The sequence below is a fragment of the Nanorana parkeri genome, unplaced genomic scaffold (genome assembly GCF_000935625.1).
Source record: "Nanorana parkeri isolate BGI_ZX_2015 unplaced genomic scaffold, ASM93562v1 scaffold352, whole genome shotgun sequence".
Classification (NCBI taxonomy): Eukaryota; Metazoa; Chordata; class Amphibia; order Anura; family Dicroglossidae; genus Nanorana; species Nanorana parkeri.
The window spans coordinates 488,031-498,541 of NW_017306620.1; positions in this window are offsets into that span (position 1 = coordinate 488,031).

Consider the following 10,511-nt stretch of genomic DNA (forward strand, 5'->3'; position numbering starts at 1 on the left):
TTCCTGTTTAAAATAGTTTAAGTGAACTATATATAAAACAGTTAGAAAATAACTACTACATGTAATACTAAACCTAACACAAACTACACTAAAATACAGTGATGTACATTCAAATATGGTCAACCACATTTTCTCCTTGTATTGCAATGGCAGGAGCCTCACCAAGCAAGTAGAATTGCAGGATAGGTACTGGAATCTTAATTCAAGTCCCTCTTTGCAGAGGCCGATTTACATTGGGTGGGAACATGTAGCCATCAGGGACCTAGGAATACAGGGAGGTGCCCCCTCTCCCCCATCCGCGGAGGGGGGGTTAGGGGGGGGCTGGGAGAGAGCACCCCGCTGAAATTATGGCAGATAGCACAGGAAGCAATAGCTTCTTTGCTATCTGCAGGCTTTTTTTTTTTTTTTATTCTGACTGACGGTCAGGCCTTGGCTCCCAATGTCAGAAAAGAAAAAGAAAAATGATCGCAGGGAAAGGTTTAATCTGCTCGATCGAGCAGATTAAACCTTTCCGTGAGAAAGTGTTTCTCTCCAGGGCGGCCGGGAGCCGCTATCTAATAGCGGGAGAGTTGGGATGTCTGGGAATCCAAAGAGGTAACAAAAACCCACCTGTACATAGTTCGAACATAATGTTACAAAGCAGGTGGTATGGCCAGCAAATTCTCCTACATGTGCTGATACTATGTTTGTAAGTTAAGAAGTATCTGTTGGCCCCACTGCGCATTTCAATATATTAAAGTGACACAAAATCATCTCTAAATTGATGCTGACACTGTCCTGCCTTCTGGAGGGTGGCTACTTTTGTTCACCATAGTCCCTGTTTGTGTTTTAAAGTTGCCAATCTGTTGCAAACTAAACGTGAAATTGTAGTCCATCACAGGAGTGAGCTTGGAGTGGTGGCTTCTTTGCAACACAACAACTTAAAGTTTACACACAGACAACCGCTCCTGTGACCCAGGACTGGAGCTTTCATCCCACCCGGAACCCTTAAAAATCTCCATAGCTCTAGATCCCAGCTACTATCCAGAAACAAAAGGGAAGAAACTGAAAAGCCTGTTTCTTCCCTGCAAACTGTTCACATTCTGGAACCTCTCAGCCCCTCTACCTGAGAGTCCTGGGTGACTATGTCAGCAACATACTCTGTGGCTTTGCCACGCACTGCATTTTTAAAGTTTAACTCTTGAGTTTAGTGTCACTTTAATGGGAATACTACATAATGTCACAGAGTGATAGCTCTGAGTCTGCTGACATCACACCAGAAGCATCCTCATGGTTTCTGTATGGCTAAACAAGAGAGACTTTTGCAGTTAAATAACATGCATAAAACATGTCAAATGTACACACACACATATATATATATATATATATATATATTGCTACACACCTAGCGCATGGTACTGCATGATAGGTGCATTGTGTGATAGTGTTCGCTAAAGGAATAGTATTGTGCGATTAAAGCAACACTATGGTGTGAATGGCCCTGAAGAACTTAGTTACATCTCCACAGGAGATGGATGAAATCTATGTCCCTTTCTTCATTTGCAGCATGTTGGGCTATCCATAAGCCAATTGTATGTTACTTTGGGGGGCGAGTACATGCTTTTTTCTCCAAAATAGATTTTTATTTTTATTTTGTATAACATGTGTTGGGAAAATCAAGCACTTGATGTGCCACAACATAACATTACAAGCAGGAATAGTCATTCGGTACTGTGTAAACAAAAGGAGTCACAAGCATAACTACCATAATCATCGTCACAATAGCATTTCGTTTTATATCAGACAAAGTTAGCTCATGAGAGAAAGACCAGAAGAGGAGTGAAGATAGAGAGAGAGAGAAGGGGTATACAGAGGAGGCAATTTAAGGATAAAAGAAGGATAAAAGAAAACACATGAAGGAGATAAAGCCCATATGGGATAGTACAGGGAGGGCTCACATCGCTTTATGTCTTAAGTTGCCACCATTTCCACTTTTTGTGGAATGCGGGCAGAGTACCACTTTTGATCGCGTGTAACCTCTCGAGCTCATAATGCAGGCTCAAAGTCTGACGGGTTTCATGCATCGAAACACTGTCTAGGCTTCTCCAATGTCTCACTATTGTGAGCTGAGCTGCCAGCAATGCGTGGACCACTAGTGCCCGGGAAGGTACCGGGAAACGGTCAATTCCTATAAGTAGAAGTCCGAGCGCTGGCTTGGGTGCAGTGAAGCATCCAGTAATCGCCGAAATCCAGCGAAAAATGCCTTTCCAGTAGCTCGTCATAGATCTACAGCTCCATAATATATGGAGAAGGGTACCAACCTGCCTGCACTCCCTCCAGCACAACGCTGAGTTGGCCAGAGCGAATTTTGCTAGGCGGTATGGAGTGAGGTACCATCTCAGGGATATTTTGTGGAAGAGCTCCCACAGGTCGGCACTTTTCGTGGCGATGTGGATGGAGCCACAGGCTGCCTCCCATGTCTCTGGAGGGAAAGACTCACCCAACTCCCTCTCCCAAGCCAAAATGGCTGGTAGCTTGGTAAAGGATTTCTTATTCTGGAGAAAGTTATAGAACAGCGAGATTCCCCCTTTGCGGGTAGGCCTCGCTGAAAGGTATTCCCATATCCGAACTGGCACCTGAGGCCAAGCTGACAGAAGTGAGGGCAAGGCGTGTGAGATTTGTAGATATCTATATCGGTTTCGCTCCATCAACTCGTATTTCGAGAGAAGGTGCGGGAAAGGCTGTATATGGGAGTTTAATAACAGGTCCTGAACCTTGTCTATGCCCTTCCCAGACCACTGTTCGTATGGAAAGTCCGGGATAAGGATGGCTAGAGCTGAGATAGGGATTGGGGGCGTAACTAGTTGGTCGGAGGAGGGTCTGGTATGCATGGCTACCTGCCAGGCCTGCATAGTGGCCTGGATGGGAGGGGAGTATTGGGCCAATGAGGTTTTAATATGCGAGTTAAGAAAGGCGAGGGAGTGTAAGGAGATTCCCTGAGCCACTCCGCTCTCCAGAAGTGGCCAAAGTTTATCTCCCGTGGGGGTTATCCAAGCTCGAAGCTGCGCTAGTGTAGCTGCTAGGTGATAGTCCCTCAGATCTGGGTATCCGGTGCCTCCATTTCTAGGGTGTTTAAGAAGAGACGTGCGGGAGCACCTGGGTTTTTTGTCACACCAAATACATTTTGAGAGGCCAGTCTGTAGGGACTTGAAATAACCAGTGGGTATGGGAATAACTTCTGAATAGATACAAAAGTTTGGGGAGAACAAGCATTTTGAAAACGGCGAGTCTAGCCGTCCAAGACATGAATTCTCTACCCAGCGCCTGGAGCTCGGACGGGAACCGTTCCAAGAACGGAACGAAGTTACATTGTAAGAGTAGGTTCGTCGTATCAGATATGTTGGTCCCCAAATAAGGGATGCTACTGGACGTCCACGTAAAGGGATAGTCAGCCTGTAGAGCATTGCGAGAAGGTAGACCCAGATTGATACCCATAGCATTGCATTTACCAACATTAAGTTTATAGTATGACACTTTACTAAAGGCGGACAGTATCTGCATTGCCCTCCGCAGGGAGGACTCTGGAGCCGTGAGGGTTAGGAGAACGTCGTCCACAAATAACGTAATCTTCTGTGAGTGGAGGTTGGGACAGATACTAATCCCCTGCACCTCACGGTCGGCCCTCAGGGTCTCTGCAAGGGGCTCAATTAGCAGGTTAAAGATCAAGGGGGATAGGGGGCAGCCCTGCCTAGTACCATTAGTGATAGTAAATGGCGAGGACAGCCCCCCCAGATGTGAATACCTGCGCGGAGGGGGCTAAGTATAATGCCATAATCATATCAGAGATACGTTTGTCAAACCCAAACTTCAGGAGAAACCCTGTTGAACGCCTTCTCTGCATCCAAAGCCAGGAACAGAGAAGGCGTCCGAGAGCGCTCAACCTGAGCCAGTAGGCCAATGACCCTTCTAGTAGCATCCAGGGCCTCTCGGCCTGATGTGAATCCCTTCTGATCTAGGTGAAGGAGGGTGGGCATTATGTCATTGAGCCGGTGGGCTATTAATTTGGCGTAAATTTTAACGTCCAAATTTAGGAGGGAGATCGGCCTAAAATTTTGAGGTTGGTCCGGAGTCTTCCCTGGTTTAGGAATTGTGACAATCAAGGCACTTAACATTTCGGCAGGAAAAGAGGTAGAGGTCGCCGCAGCGTCGTAGACCTGGAGGAGGTAAGGGCTGAGGATCGAGGTAAACAGCTTATAATATTCATTAGAATACCCGTCTGGGCCTGGGGATTTGTTGTTAGGCATAGATTTTATGATTTGGTCTAGCTCTGCGTGTGTGAAGGGAGCCTGGAGCTTGTCTAACTGGGAAGGCGTCAGGGAGGGTAAGTGGAGTGGCCTTAGGAACTCCTCTATTTCAGGTGTCGTGGGCTGGTGGGTCTGATCGTCATCCTGTAGGTTGTAGAGGGTTTTATAATAGGCACTGAAGGCTTCAGCTATGTCTTGGGGGTAGTACAGTTTGTGGCCATCAGAGGATCGGAGAAGATAGGGAATTCTCGTGCGGGTCTGTTTGGCTTTTAGGCGAGACGCCAGAAGTTTACTGACGTAAAAGTTGGATCTGATGTTCATGGTTTGCCTACAATGTTGTTCCATGAGGAGTTTCCTAAGATCTAGCCGAAGTTGGGACAGAGCTGAGGAGCTGGTGGGACAGGGTTGTTATTTATTGTCAGCTTCGAGGTTACTTATTTCAGAAATGAGCTGGTCTAGAGCCCGTGACCTCTGCCTCTTGAACCTAGAGCCGTGCTGGATCATTAGACCTCTTATGTATGCCTTATAGGCGTTCCACAGCGTAAAAGGGTCCTTCACTGAGGTTGCGTTAAGATCGAAGAACTCCCTTAAGCTAGCAGTGATGGCTTTTACCGTGTCAGCCTGCTGTAGAAGGAAAACATTGTTACACCAAACAAATTAATGGGAAGTAGGGTTACCAGATGATATCACCATTGAGACCGGGACATGGTCAGACCAGGTGATATCATGGATAAGAGTTTTTTGTATCCAAGGCAGCAGTGTTCGATCCACCAGGAACAGGTCTAACCTAGAGTATGAATTGTGTGGAGGGGAGAAGAACGTATAGTCCCGTTCACTGGCATGCTGACATCTCCAGACGTCAAACAGTCCATTCTTGTTAATGGTAGGTTGAAGGGACGGTAATCTCTGTCGTGGCCAAAACGTGGAGTCCATTGCCATGTCAGGGGTCAAGTTAAAGTCACCACAAACAATCAGTTCCCCCCCTTTGGATTTTCCAAGACTTTTTAAGCAGTCTGTCAACAATCCGTGTTTGGTGAGAGTTGGGAGCATATAGGTTGACGATGGTATACAATCTGGAGTTGATGGAGCAAACTAAAATGATGAAGCGGCCCATGGGGTCAGTGTGCGCCTCAAATTGTAAGTAGGACACCGTGTCTCTTAGTGCCACAAGAACGCCTTTGGTTTTGGAAGGGGCATTTGCCGCAATGATGGTAGGGAAGCTCCTGTGGGAGCACAAGAGTGGAGCCGAGCTGCCGTTGGCATTAATGGATAGAATCTGGACTGCCATGGAGAGGGCAGGGTTAGCGTGTGTGGGTGTGTCTAAAGTACTCACGGTGCCATGTCAAGGCTTCAGGCCGTGTTGGCGAGGTGGTCTCATCTATGTATGCGGGGTCCCAGGCGAAATCCAGGCAACAGGTTGGGCGCTCAATGAGTAGTGTGGGGTGTCTCCTCCCATGGTGTGGTGAAAAAAGAAAAGAAAGCAAGGACTGAAAGAAAGCGAACAAAAAAACGTCAAAACGGAACAAGACAGATAAAAAGGAATTCCCTAACGGATCAGGGAAGCAGTTGTCACAACTGAACATTAACCGGGGTGTTACCACCAAAGTGGCCCACAAGTTGAAATCAGAACGGCTCAGGTAGCGGTTGTCAGTCCTTTGGTCTAGGACCCCTCTTGTGTGACACCACCTGCCAGTCAGAGGCCATTTTGGTACGGGGCGGTGGGCGATCCACTTCCGCCGGGGAGATCTGCCACAGGTTCGGGAGAGCAAGGCCTGTTCCAGGGTAGTAATTGTGTAAAGATCATTTTCTTTAGTTATCATGAGCTTGGTCGGGAATCCCCAGCGGTATAGAATCTTGTTGTCTCTTAGGGCCTTTGTGACCGGCACCAATTTTCTTCTATGTTGGAGAGTAAATTGGGAGAGGTCAGCAAACACTTGGATCTTTGTGTAGGTGGCGGGGAGGTCGGCAGGGTGTCTCAGCGCCTTGAGTAGCCTTTCCCGCACATGGAAGAAGTGAATACGGAGCAAGGTATGCCTGGGCACCACATGTGATGGTTTGGGCAGACGGTGGATTCTGTCGATAGTTAGGTCAGGTGGGGAGACATCTGGTAGGATCGCCTTAATGAACGCTTGCACATAAGAGGATAAGTCATCAGGGCGGACAGATTCAGGAATGCCTCTGATTTTTATATTATTGCAGCGTGACCTGTCTTGTAAGTTCGCCACTTTGGTTTGCAGCCATGTGATGTCATCCTCTCTATCGTTATGGGCATCCACCAATTCGTTAAAAGTGTTAGCGAAGTCTCCCATCTTTTCTTCAAAATGAGTGACCCTCTCTCCCACCTCCTGAAGGTCAAATGAGAACTGGTGCACAAGAGCTTGCATGTCTGAATTAGGCAAGCTTCTAAGGGACACCAGCATATCCTTAAGGGTAATATCAGAGAAGGGCCGGTCAGCTGTGGGGTAGTTTTCAATGGGAGCAAATAGTTCCCTTATGTCATCCAGCGTGAGTGATGGGCTTACCTCCTCCACTAGGCCTGAAAGCCGGGGCCTCAATTTTGCAGGGCTCCGCACGGCTTGAGATTAGGGTTGCCACCTTTTCTTCAAGCCAAACCCGAACACTATAACGCTTCGCGGCAATTTATTTGTAAAGTATACACTATGCATGTATTTTGTAAATAAATGACATTGGAGTTAATCACAACTTGCCAGTGTGCCGCAGGTCCCCAGATATGCATTCTATAGATAAGTGTACAAAGCAGTACCCATATACCTTGCCGCACTTCTTACCAGATATACAAAAATTAACGGGTGACGGTAATGACTGCGGATGGCGTGGCTCACAACAGAACAACAATACAGATGTCTCCAGCACACCGGCACCAAGATCCCATGTTACTGCAAAGTTTATAAAATAAAAGAAAAAATAGAAAAAAACTTTTTTTGGTGTGTCATTTTAAATAAACGTTTTTGTATTATATTATAATCTTCTGAACATGGAGAACAGACAGCAAAACAAACATGACCCTTCCCTATGCTATCCAAAACAAAAAAATGTTTTTTGGGCTGGAGTTACACTTAAAAAATTTACCTGTTCTGACTTTCATACAAATTCAACTTAAGAACAAACCTACAGTCTCTATCTTGTATGTAACTCGGGGACTGCCTGTAGTGATACATTTTTGTTTATTGTCATGTGACAGTTTTTCTAAAACAATACACACTAATCAGGGCCGTCTTTAATACTGATTGGACCCTGGGCAAACAATTTCTTGGGCCCCCCCCCCCGGCCCTAACAGCAGCATACAGAAGAGGTGGGGCAACACTATGTGATGCCGAACGCATAGTAAACAGAATGGTGCTGCAAGGGTTGCTGCCTTTTCTTCAAGCGAATCCCGAACAGTCTAACACCACACTGCAACTTTTTTTAGAATAAACAAGAGAGAACCAGGAGAGAGGGAGGAGAGACAGACATGGGAGAGAACGAGGAGAGACAGCCAGGGGAGAGAGCGGGGAGAGATAGCAAGGGGAGAGAGAAGAGAATGAGGCGAGACAGCCAGGAGAGAGACAGCCAGAATAGAGAGAGAGGAGAGACAGCCAGGAGAGAGAGTGAGGAGAGACAGCTAGGGGAGAGAGAGAGAAAAGAGACAGCAAGGATTGAGAGAGAAGAGACAGCTAGGACTGAGAGAGAAGAGACATCCAGGGAGGAGAGTGAGGAGAGACAGCCAGGGGAGAGAGAAGGGAGAGACAGCCAGAATAGAGTGAGAAGAGACAGCCAGGAGAGAGAGCGAGAAGAGACAGCGGGGGGAGAGAGCAAAGAGAGACAGCCAGGAGAAAGATTGAGGAAAGACAGCCAGGAGAGAGAGTGAGAAAAGACAGACGGGAGAGAGAGAAGAGGCAGCCAGGAGAGAGAGCTAGGGGAGAGAGCAAAGAGAGACAGTTAGGAGAGAGAGCGAGGAGAGGCAGACAGGAGAGAAAGAGGAGAGACCGAGAGGAGAGACAGCCAGGAGCGACAGCCAGGGGATAGAGTGAGAGACAGCCAGGAGAAAGAGCCAGGAGAAAGACAGGATATTCAATATCCTGGTGGGAAGCTGTGCGGAGTCTCAGGAGGACTATACGGGATCTCAGGAGGGCTGTGTACGGGGTCTCAGGAGGGCTGTGTACGGGGTCTCAGGAGGGCTGTGCAGGTATCGGTATCGGTGCAGTAGCATCCCTAGTGAATTATAAACGTGCAATGCATTTTATAGACCAACTACACATGCAATCTAATAATAATCTACATGTGAAATAAATATATAAGTATGCAGAATCACCCTATGGTGAATAAATACAATATATAGTGAAAAAATACCTAATATGTATTTATTCACCATAGGGTGATTCTGCGTATTTATATATTTCTGTATTTACTTCACATGTAGATTATCATTAGATTGCACATGTAGTTGATCTCTATTGCGCAGGGCATGTTTATAATTCACGTTTTTTAGGTGTTATATACAGTTTTTTAGCACGGCAGCTTAGGGGTTTGTTGTTCCATAGCACAGATCCTGTTTGTAATATTATCTATAGGTGCATCCCTAGTATTGAGAGTACAGGAAGCTTTGCTGCAGCCATACATAGAACTTGATAATGACATTTTCTTTAAAAACTCTAAATCCTGCTTCAGCAGCATAGATTGAACTAGAGAAGCAATGTCAGGAACCTGCTCTGCATATGTATGTGTTGCACACAGTATATGTATCTGTTGCATACATAAACTGTGGCATATTTGGGCACTTACTTGGTGTGAAGGTCCAGAGAGGGGAGGCAGGAGGGGACACAGTGGGGGTGACATCTCAGGGCACGGTGTGGGCTCCCAGCAGGGCCCCAGACAACACAGGAGAGCAGAGTACGGAGAGCGCGAGGCGGGGCCGATTTGATAGTGGGCCGAGCCCAGAGCCACGTCTATGCTGCTGTATGTAGCCTCCTGTCTGTAGAGCACCAATGCTGTGTACACAGACAGGGGGCAGGGCTGGTGCAAGCCCCATTGCCTACACAGGTGAGGCTGCCAGCCCTGCATGTGTTTATCTTATGTGGACTGAAGGGGCAGCTGCTTTGGGCCCCACAACAATGATTGGGCCCTGGGAAACTGCCCCTTTTGCCCTGCGTTAAAGACGGCCCTGACACTAATGATTTCAGGACAGCGGTAGAGCGCCAGAGCTAGGTCCCAGCTGCAATCGCTGCAACCCTGGCAGTTCTCTTAAAAATGCCAAGTATCGGCACTGGTATCTGAACTGGTATCTGAACATCCGTAATATTTAAAATTAAAGCATATGTAATGCCAAAGCTTCTAAATTAGTTTTGTATAGGACAGAGAGGATTAGCACCTTGGAAATGCAAAATGTTACAGTTGTCACCAAAAAACAAAAGGTGAGAGTAAATCTTCCTATGGGGACACCTGTTGTAGTGACAAGTAGAGCAACACTTTACTTCATACAGATTTTATCTCACTTTCTTTGGCCTCTCCAGAACAGAAAATGAAAGGGAATTTCCCCAAAAGGGCCCTGTGAGACCCCAAAGAGCCCTGGTTAAACTAGGGCCTTGTGGGGGTCTCACCAGACTTGGTGAAACCCCACAGAGCCGTGGGGAGACCCTACAAAGCCCTGATTTAATCAGGGCTCTGTGGGGTCTCACTAGGGCTCTGTGGGGTCTCACCAGGGCTCTGTGGGGTCTAACCAGCTTGTAAGAGCCCACCAGGGTAGGGTCCCAACATGGTTCTGTGGGGTTAAACCAGGGCTGGTGAAACCCCACAGAGCCCTGGTGAGACCCGAAAGTGCACTGGTGAGACCCCACACAGGCCCGGTTAAACCAGGGCTCTGTAGGGTCTCACCAGCACCGGGGCTCTGTAGGGACTCATCACTAGCCTGGTTAGACCCCTCAGAGCCCTGGTGAGACCCCAAAGAGCCCTAGTGAGACCTCAAGAAGCACTGGTAAAACCAGTGCTCCGCAGGGTCTCACCAGGACTCTGTAGGGTCCCACCAGCACCACGGCTCCGTAAAGCTCTCTAGGGTCTCACCAGGGCTCTTTGGGGTCTCACTAGAGCATCAAGGCTCTGTGGAGCCTCACCAAGGTTCTGGGGAGTCTAACCAGCCTTGTTAGACCCACAGAGCCCCGGGCAGACCCCCCAGTGCTCTGGTGAGACCCACAGAGCCCTGGTTAAACCTGTAGGGTCTCACCTGGGCTGTGT